At 42.8% G+C, this 17838-nt stretch overlaps 1 protein-coding gene across 4 annotated transcripts in view; it reads left to right on the forward strand.

The window, feature by feature from the left end:
- GRM7 (glutamate metabotropic receptor 7) overlaps positions 1-17838 on the forward strand; it is a 274151-nt gene that overhangs the window by 123608 nt on the left and 132705 nt on the right. The window lies entirely within an intron of this gene.

Raw genomic sequence — 17838 nt, forward strand, 5'->3', positions numbered from 1 at the left:
GAACATGCTCAGCAGTGAGCTGCACTTTGCTGAGGCAGCATCTTCTACCCCCTGTGCTGGGGGTCACAGTACCATGGGGCAATCCAAGGCAAGGTGCCCACACTCAGCTGCCTCAGGGGGTGAACATGTTGGGTGCCTGGGGGTCTGCAGAGAGCTGCATCCAGCTGCAGTGCTCGGGCTGCCTCTGCTGAGCCACTGCCATAGCACAGTGCTCTGCGGTCCTGCACGAGTGATGGGGGGCTTCGACGTGGTTGGCAAATGGCTCTAATGGCTTACCTTGATTTTAATGTATAAAGTTTGAAAAATGTATATAAATGTTATAACACAATGACATGAGCCATGAAATGAACTGATGTGTGTGTCAGCTGCAAGAAATAGAATTTTAAATAGAAAATTCAGTGCTCTCAATTCAAATAGATTTGATAGTAAAGCAGCTTTTCAGTGGTGTTAGTGCAAACCTTATATGAGTAGGTAGGCAAGGAATGCCACAGAGAAATCTAATGAAATCAGTGGGCTGTCTCTTCAGTCATTGTTTTTGAATCAATCTAATCAAGTTCTTCCAATATGTCAAAATATTGGGAAGAATGATTAATTTAAAACCTTTGAAACCAAGAGGAGTATTTGAAATTAATTTTCAGTGTTAATTTCCCCTACAAGTGGCAGTAGTTTATGCCAAATAAAGGGTACTTTTGTCATCTTTCTGACCACAAAATGAATTAAAAATAAAGGAAATAGTTGTTTTATGTGAAGTAAAAATTATCACGTGTTCTCTTAAGTTACATTGATCTACTGATTTTTATATAGTACACGCGTTATTTAAGATTATTTAATTCCTTTGTACAAGTAATAGGCCTAACAATTTCAAGACAGAATTTTATTGTCTCTTATCAGGTGTTATGGATTAAAGGTGTTGAAACCTAACTGCTGCCATCTGGTCCTCTGGTTGGGTGGGACAGCACATAGCAGGAGAGGGGCAGGTGGGGTTGCTTCCTTCCTCTTGCAGGGCAAAAATATGAAAAAAGTTAAATAATGTTCAGGGCTTCTCTTTTTCTGGCTGGTAAAACAGGCTGCAAGCCACGGGGTCTGGTTGAAGACCTGGGGTAGTTTGACCCACTGAGGGTTGGTTCCCGCTGACCTACTGGTCCTGGAATGGTGAAGCCAGGTGAACCCTGGCTTTGGGGTTCTTACACAGATGTCCAGGTGGTCAGCAAGGATCTTGTTGTTATTTTCAATGTGATCCTTGGATCTGCTCGTTTGGTCATAGCGTGTAATTCAGGGAACTCAGCAGCTCTCTGTCAGGTCAGGGACTGACTCTGTCAGGACAGCAGACATCAGAATCTGGTGGTAAGACCTGGTCTGTGGCTTCGCCAACAGCACGAGTGTACCTGGAAACTCCTCTGGGGAGGTTCCTGCAGCCTCGGCCTGGTTCTCACTTCTGTGGGTGCATCAGAAGCCCAGAACAAGGACAGCCCATGCTCAGAGCAAGTAGGTGTGCTGGCGATAATAATTTAGTGGTGTAGTCACATCCTGAAGTACAGGGATTTATAAAGCGAGCAAAATTCCTCTTCTTACTAATTAGTTGCACATGCACATTTTCATCTATTGAGTTGAGCTTTTTATCTCTTAAATTCCTATGAGATATAATAAATGGTGACTGAAATAATGGGCCGCTCAGCACTGCAGCTGTAGGTGCGTATCGTGAGGTGTAGGTAGAAGAGTGTGAAATTTGATCTGCAAATAATATAAGGAAATTTAATTAATTTTAAACTAATGTGATGAGTGCCCCAACAGTAAGGGAAAGGGACATATTCTGCATATAAATTTTTACTTATCCTTTTTTTGTTTGGTCTCTTTGCTCTTTTGAATTTCAGATTTGCTAGCGTTTCCTTCCCATATAAAGTTTCCAGCAAAGGTCTAGAGATCAAGCTTTCCTGCTCTGTAAGGGTTGTTTAAATATTTACCTATTGATTTGAGAGTGTGACCTCATTTCTTGCTTCCTTAAGTACCAAAGAACAGAAGATAAAAATATTTTCACTCTCCAGAGTTCTTGCTGCAAAGTAAATTTACTTGCTTTTATTCTTTTATGGTGAGTCCAACAAAGTAGTCCAGCGTGTCCCACACCGTAACAGCACTGCGTGCTCAGTTCATTGAATCAGGACTGCGGGAGACAGACCTCAGGCAGACTTGACACTCCATCCTTCTGCTCACACAGTGAAAAATCTGTTGATGCCTATAGGTTCACATCAGTGCAAAGACTGTCTTTGTAAAAGGATATGAGTTCCTAATGTTAATAGATGCTACTGCAATGCATCTGCCTTTTTTATTTGGGATATTAGAAATATTAGCATAGGCTTCTTGGGGGCTTTAAACTTACAGAATGATGAGTGAATGATGACAAACTCTGTTGGTGGTGGGTATTCTGCCTTACACGTTCAATTTAGGAAAATATGAACTTCATTTCCATTGCTTGACACTGGTGCTTAAGAAGTGCTCTCTGGAAATGAAGTGTTATCTCACAATCCTGAAAACTGTGGTTTATATGTTTTTGTTGCTATTTTGTATACATTCTTCTGTGATTTCACTCATTTTAATAAGTCATATTTTTAAGTAGGCAAGTAACAAGTTCAGTGGTAAGAACATGCACTATAAAGTCCTCCTTACCTTTCTGTCCTGTGAGCCTCTCAGCTGGGTAGTACCAGCATCCTTCAGGATCCCTTCACCTCAGGAAATCAGTGTTTGATTCCCATAAGTCCCAGCACTTAGGTTTGGGCTTTTTATTGTATGCAGCAAAAGGTGTGGGAGAGGGAGGAGGGGAATAAAATGATCTATTTTTCCTTTGTTCTTCCTTCTGTGAAGGAAAAGGATGATTTTTTAAAAACTGGCCTGTCAAAAATGCAGGTATACTATAGCCATAACTCCATTTCTTGAAAGGAAAATGAAGACTTTAAAGATTCATAATGTTTCTGGATGCACAGTAGGGCAGTATGGGCTTTACAGGAGAAATGATTTCAGCAGTAATCACTTTTCTTTCAGTTAAACACATTAGGTAGTCCAAATATTGACAAGTATTTCATACACCTCTTGAATTCAGCATCAAATGAAGAGAATTACATTGTCTTTAATGGGCTGTGCATCGAAAAAACTCTTTAGAAAACAGTCAATGAAGAGCTTTGTGCTAAAAGAACTCATAACTGTATTCGATCCATCTTCTGAGATTCCCAGGGGGGGCGAATGTTAATGGCCGCACAGTGGAGGCTGTTCCCGGTGGCTAGGTTGAGCACATCTTTTGCCAAATAGGTTTTATGCTCCTAGACCTTCACGTCTGTATTTGTGGCTTGCCCAGGTGGGATTACAGGTGAATTGCAAAGATGAAATGCACCTGCCAAGTAGAGGCTAAGACTCAGGTCTGCTAAAAACTGTATTAAGGTCACTCCTTGAGCTGTGGCAAACTTTCATCTGAGAGCTAATGCACACAGACATCTCAGGAACTAGACCATGACTGCAGTTCGAAGCCTGCGAAGCAAAGCCTTGCTGTCCCAGATAGAGGGTGATCGCTGTGCCGTGTCCCCTCTACTTACAGTTAGTAAAGAAAGCCCAGGATGCCCAGGATACTTGGGCAGTGTCCTGACCCCTACCCGGCAGTACTGGGAACTGCCTGCAGGCTCCTTCCCCAGGTCTCCCTGCCCCTCCTGCCAGTCCCTGCCTCTGCTGAGCCTGCTTGGAGGCCGTGTCCTTTGGCAGAGCCCCCCCAGCACCTGGTGTGCCTCTGCTCTGTAACCAGGGCCCAGCAGCGGTGGTTTGACGTGAGGCAGGACTGTTAGGCTGAGATCTAGACTGCCTTCCAAGAGCTCGCTCCCAACTTTGTGCCTTTTACATTTTGTTGCAGAACTCCATTAAACTGAACTGATTATCCTCAGGCAGTATATAGGGAGGTGTTTTTGCAATGCTGAGATAGTGGTTTTATTGAACTATATTGCATTTTTAGTAGTCATTTGAGAGAGGGTTATTAAAGCACTGCATTGTACATTAAGAACATTACTCCAGTGTGGAGGAGATGAGGATTATGAGAAAGAGAAGAGACCGTGGACTCTTTAGAGCTTTGTTTCTATTTTTTATTTCCCTCATCCAAAGACTGGAAATCTATTCTATTTAAATAATTCTTAGCTCTTTCAGAATGCACTCATTTTGAGTCCCAGAAAGCAGTGGTCCATATACAAGTCTGCAGCAATGCATTTGTGTAACTCAGTCTGTAAATGTTTGACAGAAAATATGCTGCAGCAAGACTGAGGTCTCGGAAACCCGGGTAGAACCTAGCAGAAAAACTATCTTTTGATATTTCAGTCCTCCCAGCTGCCATCTGCCCATCCAGTCTCTTGAGATGGTGTGCTTACATGTGCTTTTAACACACGTGTGTGAGTCAGGGCTTCATTCAGCTTTCACCAAAATGCTGTGAACTACGAACATGTATAATACAATGCCAATTTGCTAATGATGCATCATGAAACTTTCTGTCTATAAAATTAGACCACGCATAGTCTGATTCTCTTGTGATCTCTGTATGAAAGGGACCTGCAGTCTGCAGAGCTGAGGGCTAGGACCGTTTAAGAAGTGTCACTTAGAGCTTCAATTAAACTTGGGAAGCAGCAAGCAAAATAGGACATGCTAATTAGAGAGCATTTCCTCAGAAGAGGATTTGGGATGATTGCTGAAGCATCCAGAGAAGAGACCTTCATCCTGCTTGAAGTGTATAGGAGTGCTAAGTAGCTCTCTTCTGCCTTGGTTTGGATGAAACACAAGAAACCGGAGGTTAAACAAAATGTTGTGGGAGCTGCTGTGTTTTCCTCTAATCCTTCCTGTCCCTCAGCCTGGTGTCCGGTTCTCTTTTGTTTCCCTACTAACACCGTAGTTGATCTTTCCAGCTAAGATGGGTGAACGACGAGTCCTGCTTGCTTTGGGTGCTTTTGTTTGTAGTTCTGTGCGCTGCTCCCATGTCTCGCATTTTGTCCTCACTAACTCAAAGCCCAGAAGTTCCTGTCAGTCTGTTTTCATGTGCCTTATCTCCTGCGGAGTCTTTGCAAGCCTGACATTTGGTTCGTGAAAGATTTTTTCATGTTGTAAACACTGGCCTCTTCTTTGGTGAAAAATTAGAAACCAGGCTTTCTTCCAAAAGAATACTTGAAAGATTTCTAAACCTCCCTACCTTCCCTCCGGGATTTGTCATTGTGTCATTGCTATTCTCTGGATTTCTCATTCTCTGAAGATCTGACAAGTCTTTACTTGCCCTTACAGATATATAACAACCAAGAAAATACCATTAACTGAGAGAAGGCTAAAATACTATGCTACCTCTCCAAGAAAAAAAAAAATGAATTAGGAACATGGGAACACTCGAAATTGTAGTTAGAAAAGCTTCATCATTAGAGATCATTTTGTGCTTGCAATTTATAATGATTCACTATCCAGAGGTGGCATCATTATTACTAGGGGGGAAATATCCCTGCAAGAGCAGCACAGCACTAAGCAGTCTCCTAAATTACAGAGTGGAGCTCCAAGAGGCAGTTCAGACAAATAAAACCATGTCATAGAGCACAGGATTCTTTAGTGTATGTGAAGGTTGCAGGAAATTGCTTTTTGCAAGGGAGCCAAACCAGCCTTGGAAGGTATTGTTTGTGAGCAGTGTTGCATTCAGGCATTTTAGGAAGCAAACTAATAATTGGAGATTAGAAGCGGGTGAGAGTAGCTGCCCACTGCCCACGCTCCCCGTGTGCTGGGCAGTGAGACACGTCCAGCCTGCGTGTTTTCGTGGCAGGTACCAGCTCTGCTTTTCAACTGCCTCAATGGCTCAGGGTCTCAGCTACGTGACCTCAGATTTGACTGTATATATCTTAATCTTAACACTTATTTACAGGAAGACAGAAATTGTTTATTTCTTCCGTGATTCACTGAAACAATCTCCTTTCAAAGTGGAGCCCGATGGCTGCTTTCCATGTCGGCGGGTAACCTTCCAGTTACCTCCCTTTGGGGTGCTGGCGCTGCGGGCAGCCGAACACGTCCAAGACAATCTTCCTACCCAGGTGGAGCTCCTTGGAGCCAGGAGCCTCCTCCGCGGCATTGGAAATCCTACCGTAAATGACTGCTTTGCTTTGTTCCTGCTGCAAATTTCAGTTTAGGACTTCAAATATGCCAGTTTTCAGGATTTATGAACCAGCTGCAAGACTAAGATACTTAGCGGGTGTTTTGTGTTGAGCATGGTTCTAATTTGTATCATTGCTTGGCTGTACATTATGCTTTTAAACATGGTATTTTTGGTGCTTTGTTTCTGTCTCTATCTGCAGCCAGAGATTTCACCGCCTACAGTTGTTCCTAAAGAAACTGTGTTTTATAAAGTGTTCTGACACTATTTCTGAGAACTTTGCCTTTGCTATTTTTATGCACAACACAGTGGAGTCGGTCTTAGTCTGAGTAGAGCAGACTCTTAAAAGACAGAGGGAGGACTGCATTATTTTTGGATTCACGCTGTACGAGATTATACGAAGGGCTTTGCACTTCTGTGATGTTCATCCCATTGATCAGCAGATGCACCCGGGGTTTCCTACAGACCTTTAATTATATTCATTTCAATGTAATTCTGGTGTCTGAATTTGGAGGCTCACTTTTCTGTTTGATGATAGGAATTTATTGTTAGAAATTGGTTTATGGCAAATATCTACATGCAAATAATGATGTTTAGCTGGGAAGCTGGTCCTTCAGGCTCCAGCCCTGGGCTGCCATCTAGAAGCCCTTCAAAACAGAACTTATCTCCTCTTTGAGGCTTTCCAGGGCAAGCTGGAGCCTGGCTGGGGCATTTCTGCTCTGCTGCAGTAAAGCTGTAATGACAAGAATGTTTTAAATGTTTGAAGCAGAAGTACAACTTTTATTTTATGTTGTTTTTTTTCTATATGGTTACACTGTACGGCTCAAATGTACTTTGTCTCACACTGCTTTTAGGATGCCAATAAATCTCAAGTGCTTCCTGCTGCAAATACCAGGCTGAGGCTGGTTTAGAGACTTTGGAGCACTGTAATCTGAGCAATCGTGAGTTTGTGAGCATGCATGGCTGTTGGTACAACAAGGCATCCTTCTTTATTTTCTGTCTAGGAAACGGAGCTTTTCTAAACCTTTGAAAATGTTGATCTCATAGTATTCTTATAATTTAATTTAGTGTTCCAGGGAGTCCCAATTTTTGTATGCTGCTGGAGTTTAACTGCCATAATAAAGGACAATTTTTGAGGTGATAAAATGCACTAGGAATGTCATTAAATATGGAGCTAAGCTGTGACACAATAGAATTAAGCATTAATGAATAACATACTAGAAACTGTAGTCTTCTGTATCAGTTTGTCTTCTGTTTTTTGATTATGATGAGGTCTAACATGAAAAAATGAGGCAATAAGCAAGTTTAGCAAAAATCAAATTTTAAAATGATTCAGTAGAATCTTTCTGTATAGAAAGTTTCTAAGTTAGGGCTGCTGTGTATCCACAAGGATTGTTTCCCTTGGATAAATTGTTGCAGTTCTGTGTTTTAATGTAATTTTATTATTGAGGCAGTTTTTATTTTTACAATTGAATTATGATACTATGGAGACTTAATTTGAATTCTAGTCTATCTGCCCACCAGTGCAGTTGTAAACTTATTTTACTGGCATATGCAAGAACGTCGTAACTCTTCGTACCTAGCGTGGTAACTATTTCTAGTAAAGAAATAAACACCTGGCATGGAGCCTCATCAGAACTTTGATTGTGGACCTAAGGTCCCAGCTGCCATTTCTGGATTTATTATTTTATTTCCTTGAAATGTGATAATTCAATGCAATGTTCTGGATGGAGCTGTGGATAAGTTAGACCAGCAAATGCTGGTCTAACCCAAGTGGGTTTCTCTGAATATGTCTGCATGTATTTTAATTGTTAGGGTCAGAATAAATTTCTTTCTTTCCATTTGTGGCTGGACAGACTGGGTCAGAGAATGTTGTGTGGTCAGAATTTATTTTCCGAGCTTGGTTTGTTGTGAATTTACACGTTTGGGAATGGCACCAGCAATTTTCCTAGATTAGACTACTGCAATTCTTATTTCCTGCACAAGGCTGATAGCAAATGAACCCAGTAAAGTGGACACTGGGGGGGGGGGGGTTACACTGTTTGTGATATAACACAATAAATGAGGATTCCTATCCATGACAGGAGATCTCTGTGAAATCCTTACCCACACTCCAGCGCACACCTCACAACCGGAGTGAGCCCATGAGTCACGTATTGACTTCTCACTGATTGCTCTTTGAAGATTTTGTGGCTTTCATGTCAGATGTGTGAATAACTCTTTCACTGGTGAGGAGTTTGACGGCAAGCAAGCTGGCGGGCCTGGTTGTGTTTCAAGAATATGTAATAATCTTTATCACTGCCGTTCCCGTAGGATGTCATTCTGCTTTTTCAGGAAATATCCTCAATTGTGGTACGAAAGACTGCTCGCAGGGACAATACTGATTGGGTCATTTAAGCACTACTCAGGGACAAAACTCAGTCTTCAGTATTATTGCCTCTGGTTTCCTTTTCTTCTATATAATATACGAGGTTTAGAGGTAAAATTCATTGGAGCTAATAAATTGTATATGCAGGGTATATAAGTATATGCCAAAGCCCACCAGTGACAGACATAATAGTACAAAAAAAAAAATAATAAAAAATAAAATAAAAAAGGAAAAAATACTGCATGCCTTCAATATTTATCTTCCTCCTTTTCCAGTTAATTCCTCTCCTTGGGACATGGGCTCTCCTGCCGGTGGCCCTGGTTTCACAGCGCTCTCAGCACAGGGCTTCACTGGGCCACCACAGGGACCATGTGGGTGCTCTGGCAGGTGGCTTTTTGGGGGCTTCAGAACCTCTTTTGGTTGCTTCGGTTTAAAAATCTGGGTGTAAGCTGTGATTAAACTGACCGTTCCCTGCATGTCCAATTGACTGCCCCTACATCCAGGTGCTCAGGAGCAGTGTGTGAGCTGTAGTGCAGGAGCAGTGGCTGCAGGCTCTGTGTCGCTTTGGTGAAACTGAACCAGCGTCAGACCTTGTGACTGGCCTGGGAGCATGACGAATCCACAGGGGAAAGGCCTGTGAAAGCAATCAGCTGCTTGCTTCCCGCAGGACCCCATGCGAGCCTGCTGCTGCGCGTGCCTCTCCCCTTCCTCGAAGCGTCCAGCAGGCAGCTCGCAGCAGCTGCTGATTTTAAAGGAACGTACTAATCAATGGAGTTGAGTTCGTTTTAGTAATTAGAAACAGCAAACATAACTTTCTGAAGCAATGTTTTCAGTACTGTGGAGAGCGAGTCCCCCAAAAAGAGAGCCTCTGTAGAGAAATCATCTGAAAAAGTGTTAAATTGTCTCTTTTGCTACCTGATAATCCAATTAAGGGGTGATAAGAAAAATAGCTCTTGGAGAATTTCAGGGAAGCAGAATAATGTACTTAGTGTTGTACCAGAATCAAAATACCACATAATCATGGGTATCCATGGATACTGAAGCAACACTTTGATTACTAGATACATCCATTACCCTTAAATACCAGAGTTAGGTGTTTAATGCCCCGAACAATTTAATGCATGACTGCTTGAACTTGCACAGAGAATTCTCCTGAGGTTTTGCCTTTCAGAGGCACAGCATATAACCTGTCAGCGGGCAAATGAAGGCAGCTATGATATTTTTAAGACTCTGTCTTCTTCCAAGTCCCTGTATGCTTTGCAACTGCTGCCACGCAGATGGCTCAGCTTGCCCGCCTGTCCCCGAGCTGCCTGGGAACTGGAGCATTAAGTGATACGGCCCAACCTCTGCCCCACGTCTATGCCATCTGAGTGGGATTCCCGTGAAATAAGTCATATGATAGCATTTTACAGTGCTGGAGCTGCGGGGACTCGCTGTGCACCAAACGGATGGGCATCACGCTGCTCTCTGCAGCACCAGACCTTTTATCACAGCAGGGTGAGCACGGCGGTTATTTAATGTCACAGGATACATCACAGGGCTGAGGCCACAATTTCTCCACTGGAGTTTTGAATTCTCCATTAGTTTTACAGAGCAAGAAAGGAACCCTAGGAAAAAGCCTGCTGTGCAGGGTACCGAGGGCAGAGGGGTGCACACCACCAGCCCGGCTTTCTCCTTTCTGCTGCATGAAAGGATGTGGTCCTCCTTCCTAGTGCTGGTGGTGACAACTATATGTATAAATAAGTAAAATGCAAAAGGAAAGAGGTAAAATAGGTGTTTAGAGAGTGCTTTGATATTGAGCCTTGAGAGTATGGTTGGTTAACAATGATTTTATAGCAGGGACTTCTCAAGGTGGGCTGAGCAGGCAGTACGATGTGGGGGTTTTGGTGCCTGCTGCTTCTGGAGCATGGTGGTGGCTTGGTGCCTGCCCTTGGCCCTCCCTGCAACACTGGGTGCTTCTGTGTTGTGGAAATGCTGTACAATTTAAGAAGCCAAGGACTGGAAAAGTGTGAGGAGAAACTTTTCCTTTTTATCTTTTGCAGCAATTACCCTGTTTTTGTTACTTGATCTTTTTATTCTTTTCTCTGCTTTTTTGTACTCACAAAATGTCTTATGTCAGAGTTCAAAATCAACCTCCTTGAATGCCTCAATACATGTTTTCATGGCAAAGCATTTTTTGAGGATACTTGTGAAGAAGAATCTCACACGTGTGTTCTGTATGAAAGGGGAAGAAGAAAGCTGTCATCTGATGCAGGCAGGAGAAGAATGGTCTTAGTTGATTGTTCCTGCCTGCAGCTGAACTAAGTGAATCTTTCCTCTAAGCCATTCTACTTACCCATGCTAAGTAAAAGCAGGAAGCCAAAGAGCAGATCTCATATCATCCGACCTGCTGCACAACAGGTCATTTTTGATTTATCTTTGTTATCCAGCCCATCCTGCTTTATTCACGAGACCCAAACTTCTGATCACCATCACTTAGCATTAGCACTTTGTTTCTGTTCCTAACAGAATAACAACTGCCTGCCAAAAAAAAAAAAAAAAAAAAAAAAAAAAGACCAAAAAAATATGGAGGTGAATGCTAATTTGGGAGGGAAGTAGGATTTCATGCTCCCTAAATGTTTTTGTGAACTGGGACTCAGCTCATCCTGCAGCTCTGTTGGTTGGGAGCCAGGAGGATGAGGAGGGTAGTACCGCATTGCGTCCTGCTGAGCTCCATAGCGGGGGGTGCAGTGCTCCAGGGGAGAGCTCAGGTCCCCCTTGTCTCTGGACAAGAGGCCTTGGTCTCTTTGGGGCACTGTCCTTTATGGCTGAATGTCAGGATCGTCTGCTTTGGCTGAGGGTGGTGCAGGTCCCAAGGGGGTCGTGGGTAGGTGAGGGGTATGGAAGGAGGGCGAGCCATGGGCGCAGCCCCCCTGGTGAAGGAGGAGAGGCACGACTTGGGGTGCTTTAGCTGGGAGGAAGGAGGAGGAAACCAGAATCCTCAGTTCTGTGAGTGTAACTCATCATTCGCTTCCTATTATAAGTCCCTAATGATGACTCCTTCCCTTTTAGATTAAATGAATTTCTTTTTGTTGTTGTTTTAGGAAAAATGAATTGCTCTTAATTTTAATGAGACAAACTGAAGAGAGGAAAAAAAAAGTTCGATCCATAATTTTTCCTTTTCAGTCTGGCAGGTATTTGTATATTCTTAATTGCCAACATCCTGAGCAACATCTTCAGATAAATTGCCCCTGTATCCAGCATCACTTAGTTAATTAAAGCTCCTCCAGAAGCATATGAGAAAGCAGTGGCCATTATGAGGACCAACATGAAACTAAAGAATATTCTCTTTGCGCAGAGGTTGTCTAGAAATGTCATTTTTTCAGACAGAAACCATGATAAAGTAAGTCTTGTTAGTGAATTCATGAAATTCAGGAGAGTCTTCTACTGGAAAAAAAGATTTAGGGGAAAAAATATTGCAAAAAGTCTCCGAGTAAGGTCTCCATTTACTAGTACTGCTTTCGGGAGGTGCTTGTGCAGTTGCTTTTATTTCCTCCTGATAGTGCTGGAGCCTGTTGGAGGGGGCACATCCTTTCCACAGAGACCCAGCCCCCCCCTGAGCCCCCAGTGCAGCTCGGCAAAGCCCCCAGGATGGTTCACCACAGCCCAGAGAGCTCCTCCAGCCGCCGGGGACAGGGACCCAACCGCACTTGCATTTTATTTGTTTGCCAAAGAAAAAGATCTGGAGATGCTGTTAATTTCAGTTGAAATGTTGGCGTTTCTGTGTTTTTGAAGCATGCTGCCAGTGGCTTGTAGCGTGGGGAATTTTAATGCCTGGAAGAATCCAAAACAATTGGGTCACTTTGCCAAAGTGGCACAAACCACGGGGAAAACTAGAAGCTAGGAAACCAAATAATTTCAAGTCATTGTTTGAGGAAATGGTTGGCCTTGTTTTCTTGTCCTTTTCATGGATTATTGTGCATTTTCATGGCTTACTTGTTGGACAAAGGCGCATCTGGAAAGGCTGAACCTACTGGGTCTGCTCCTGGTATTCTGTTCCCGGATTTGATGTTATTAGGAAAACATATGCTGGCAGCAGGAAAAGATGACAAAGATGCCAATGTTAGACTGCCATACATAGCCTAGGAGAGAAAAGACATTGTTTCAGGAGTGGTAGAGAACTGACTGCCTCAGTTGTTGCTGTGACCGTGTTTTGCTTATTGCTGTGAATTCCTAAAACTCCATCTCTCAAGGAGTTAAACGTTTCTCCCTCTTGCTCTACCACTCCCATTTTCCCAACAGAAGCATTCTGACTCCCAGCATTACAGAGGAAATCTAAGAATTTGGTTATAGGAACCTCCAAATCCACCAATTTCAGGAACTCAAAAATTTCTGGAGTAAAGAGAATTTTTCTCCACTGATTAGGTTATGCTGCTTTTCCCAAGATCATTGCAGGCTTTCTGATAAATAAATAACTAAATAGATGGAAAGGGCACAGACAGAATAATCACTGCTCACCCCTTCAAGTGATTGTCCAAACTCTATCCAAATATCCAAACCAAGAATTCACTCCTAGCAAAGACTACTGTCTCTTTTAGATAATGGGGGAATTGACTATCCATTTATACAAATTTCCCAAATGTACAGAAAACCAGAAACACTTTTCTGAAGTTCATTTTGCACAACGTTGTGTCTGGCTGTTGAAGCCATGGAGTGTACAGCAGGCACCGGCCCCTCACCTTGCCTTCCTTGGCACACGCTGCCTCTGAGGAGCGCAGCTGTGCGTTTCGGGGAGGAGTGGAGCTATTCCGTGTGTTTGAGTCCACTTGTTAGCCACCAGCATGGCAGGCTTTTGTGGATGCAGTCAGCCAGATTCAGACCTGGGTTTCCTAACTCTGTCTTTTGGCTAGTGGTTTTTAACATCTCAGGAGAGGGGGAAAAAAAAATAATTAAAAAAAAAATTGTTAGCTAGAGCTCTTCTCCAAGCATCAAAAGAAGAATGAATTATGCCACTTAAATCTTTTCATGAAGTTTTCCATTTTGGCAATGTCACTAGTACTGGAAAGAATCAAAGTCTTAGTGATCCAGCTGCTTGCTCGTGCACATAGCCAGAGGGACCAGGATGGAGCTGGAGAGCGCTGCCTTTCTCCCTCCCAGCATGATGGGTGAGCGGGCACCAGCTGCCTGCCCCGCACCTCTGTGTGCTGGGCTTGCTCAACTGCTGAAAGCGTGCTCTCATAGAATCTATAGTTCAAATCCATTTTATGCATTTTCAGTGCCCATTGTCTTTATGGTGGCCTTGCCTCTGGTAGCAGAGTGCCGGTTACCCGCTCTCAATGCCGGACAGATTCCCTGCAGCACCACGCAGCCACGGAGCTCCTTGTGCTGGCCGGGGGTGTGGTGTTGGTGTGGCTCCTGGATGCTGCAGGGTACTGACAATTGCCAGAGCAGTTTGTAGCTGGTTGGAGTATTCATGGCTCTCTGGTCCATCAGGGGTAATATTTTACTGCGGAAATCCTATGACAAAATCCTTAATTTGCAACTTTCAGATTTTTACTGCGTAATTCCCTTGGAGGTTTTTACTTCAGGAGCACTGTGAATTAACTTGACAACTTAAATAATTGTGCACATGTGTTTCCTGTTGTAATAAGAATGCAAGACGAGAATGTGAAAGTTAAACTTCCTCTGTATGTGTCATTTGGACAATATACCCTAAATTTCTTGGGCAGCTATTACTGCAAAGGAAAGAAAAATGGCACATGCCTCTGCTTGCCATGAGATCCTTGGCAGAGGTCAAAGCTCTCTCAAACGAGCTCGTAAACCCAGCTGTAAACAGATGGGATGTGAGCAGAGCAGAGCTGGTGGCTGGCGGCTCACCCTTTCCTGCAGCATGAGCTTGTGCTCGGGTGCCAGTGCTGCCCAGTTAGGCCTGGGCAAAGCAAAGCAAGGAAAGACAGTAATGCATCTTGACCCATGCAGTGACTGGGAGCACGTATTAGTCAATTTGTAATAATGCCACTTTCCTGGAAGAGGCACTAGCAATTGAAAATCAAAATATCCATCAACATGTCTGATTTGTATCATTTGGGTCTTGATCCTCTTGCAGCCTACTCTCTGCCTTTATCATTTGCCCGTGCTGTGCTTTGTGCTGCTCACCATGCTGGCATGCTAAAAAGGAATCTCTGTTACCTGCCTGCACCAGTGGACGGCAGAGAAAGTAAGAGCTGACTTGCCCAAGGCAGTGAAAAAACCTCTGTGATGCAAAAAAGACCTGAAATCATCCTTCTGAAATTCCAGCATCCTTTCTCCATCCTGGATCCCCTGTACTTGGAAACCACATGGAAATTCCATGCTTTCAAGTTGGATGTTGCACTGGAGGGCTTTTTTCCTCACTATTGAGTCTGGCCGCAGCTGTCTCTGTCCAAAGATGCTCAGTTCAGCTGTAATCATTATCAGCTATAATGAGATTTTTGGCTTCTCCATCCAGGCAATAGAGCTTGCATGACCCACACAAGAGATGTAATTATTGTCGGGATGGGTTGCTGAGCTAGCGGGCCTGCCAACTATTTCAGTCCTTTTTTCATGCACCTAAATCATGTAGGTGGCAATTACTTAATATTAGATATTGTTTATTTCCTTTCCTTTTTTTTTTTTTTTTTTTTTTTTTAAATATTATTTTTATAACCACAGTGTTTATAATCACATGTTCTAGATTCTGTTTCCTTTTTTTCTTTGCCCCTTGGATACAATGGTTCTGCAATGAAGGCAGGCTCTTAGCAGTGACGTACTGCTGCTGTGGGCTCCTGGTCACAGCCCCATCACTGTTGGTGACTCTCCCCTCCCAGTACCCAAACGCCTCGTGTGTGTGCAGCGTCGTGTCTGTGGAAAAGAAACTGTAAGCATTCCTTTCTCCTGTTTTTAAAAGCTCTTACTTACTGGCACTGCACTGCGGAATCCGAAGTTGGGGAATGTTGCTCCATGTGCCTGTCTGTGGGTGTCTGTTCTTTGGAGCTGTGCCTCTGATCCCCTTGTAAGAGCTCACTTTTTCTGAATGAAAGCAATGGAGAGCTACGAGGGATTGCCAAGGATCTCCACGGTACCTTTAGAGGTGTCTAAATAACAGTTGCATCCAGCATGCCAAAGCCCTTTGGTGTTATCACTACAAAATAAATCCTCTCCTGCTCTGCTGTGTCAAAGCAGGACCCTCTGGAAAGGACATTGTGGCAGGAATGCATTAATTTCCATCTGACAAATCCTTTTTCTTTTACTCCCTCAATGAGTTCTCCAAAGTTTCTAAGAACTTATTTAAGAAGAGAACTGGGAGTCTCTTGTGGGAGATTGGAAGTACCTTGGCTTGATGTGATGGAGAGCCTGGGAGGGTCCTTCCCCTCAGCAGCTGATAATTTTAAATTCTCCTTAGGCGTGATGCCAGAGGGGAGAGGCTTCTCACTGGGAGAAGGAAAAGGACAGAGCCTGGTCCCTGCTCACAGAAAACTCCTGCTGCCTGAGGGTGCCTGCGCCTGGGCACTGCTGTGGTCCCACTGCTGGAGCAGGAGGCTCGGGCTCAAAGCCAGAGCTGCCAGGGGTCAGCCTTTAACCAAAGCATAATCCGTGCCAAATGGGGCAATTTGGGGAAAGCTGGATAACTGCTCCTGAAGCTGGGTTGATTTCATCTAATTTTGACTAAGGAAAATAACAGGAAAGAGCGTTTCAAAAGCGTTTAGGCTTTTGGAACTTACTAGCAATTAGAGTTTCTCCCCTCATTTTCAAATGAAGTTTCTGTTTAGATATCAGTATTATTTTCTTCTCCAGAAAAAAATCAAGTTATGATAAATTTAAGTTGAATTAACTGTAGAACAGAAACAAACCTTGTGTGAGGCAGTGACAAACTTAAGTGTTATTTTCTGTTTTATCTTTCTCAACCTTTTCTTTTGTGCAATTTATTTTCTTCCCACTGAAAGCAATCTTTTTTCCCCCAGAGTTTTTGGATCACATAGTACTGAGAGACCTGGCTTGACTGCAGTCAACCTCTGTGTCTCAACTTCTCCACTTCTGAAATAAGAAAAATGAGCCTGACCTTCTTTATAAAGCACTCAGAGATTGCAGATGAGATGTGATATAGCAGAGTCATATTTTGCAACTCTAAAACCATATATTTGCAAATGCTCAGTGCTTTTCCTCTAGGTGTTTTTATATGTCAGCTTTGCCATGTTATAGGAGAATTATGGTATTTTCTGCCGGAGTGTATGCAGACAGAATGCGCTGATGGTGGAAGAGCTTTCTCCTCTAGAAATCCTGTCCTATAGAACACCTTCTCTATTTCTTCATTTGGCTGTTCTTTTAAATCTGGATTTTAAATTGTATCAGTAAATATTTTCTTTGTCCTGTTGTCTTTTAATTAATTTATCCCCACTTACGATTCTTACTATGTTCCTCAAATGCTTTATTAATTAACACGCTGTGCAGTATAGTGAGGAAGTTATTATCTAGGATGCCAGTAAAGATGAAAGAGTTTATTGCTGAGAAACAAAGGAATAAAGGCAGAAGTGTGATTTCATCTGCTTACCATGACAAGGAGAATGTCACTGGAGTTATGATTTTTTTTTTATATATGTTAATTTTAATTTTTCTCCAACCATGCTAAATAACTAATTTGTGAAATGTGTTAAAGCTATTTCCTTGATATGGCTGTGGTTATCACTATCATTGTGTTGTTAGTATTTTTTTCAATACTATCTGTGCATTTATGAGAAATCCAGTTCACAGATGTGTAGTTTATCTTGAGATCTCAATTGCTTGGGCAGCTCCATCCCATTTGATGATGGACATTTCAAAGAGAAAGGATTTTCACGACCAATCTTTCCTTTTGCCAACATTCAACTAAATTGTTGTTCCTATTTCAAATAAGCTGTTTCAGCGGAAGCATTTTCACTTAATATCGTTTAACTTGCAAAATCAGTCACTGCTCTGCACCAAGATAAAATTTGTCTAATACCTTGTAAGCACCACTTTCCTTTGAGCCTGTGTTGTTGTTGTTTTTTAAATTGTTTTGAGTTTGTTCATGTTTGTTGGGATTTTGTTGTTTTGTTCTCCTTTTGCTGTCTCATATATTGCTTTATTACTCTGTGTTTTTATTTTCACAGCCCTGTTCAATCCATGACCCTGCTCAGGTGTGCATACTGTGTATATCCTAAGGAACAGGTCTATGTCGCACCCAAATGACTCCAAATTGTAGGAATACCTCAGGATACCTGATGTGAAAATTAAATTCTACATGAAGGCAGCAGTCAGAGTTTTTCTTCCTTTCAGGCTCCCCTTCCAGTCCACGTGTGTCTCCGCTGTCTTTCCTGTGTTCTCC

This window comes from Aythya fuligula, chromosome 10 (assembly GCF_009819795.1).
Source record: "Aythya fuligula isolate bAytFul2 chromosome 10, bAytFul2.pri, whole genome shotgun sequence".
Taxonomy (NCBI): domain Eukaryota; kingdom Metazoa; phylum Chordata; class Aves; order Anseriformes; family Anatidae; genus Aythya; species Aythya fuligula.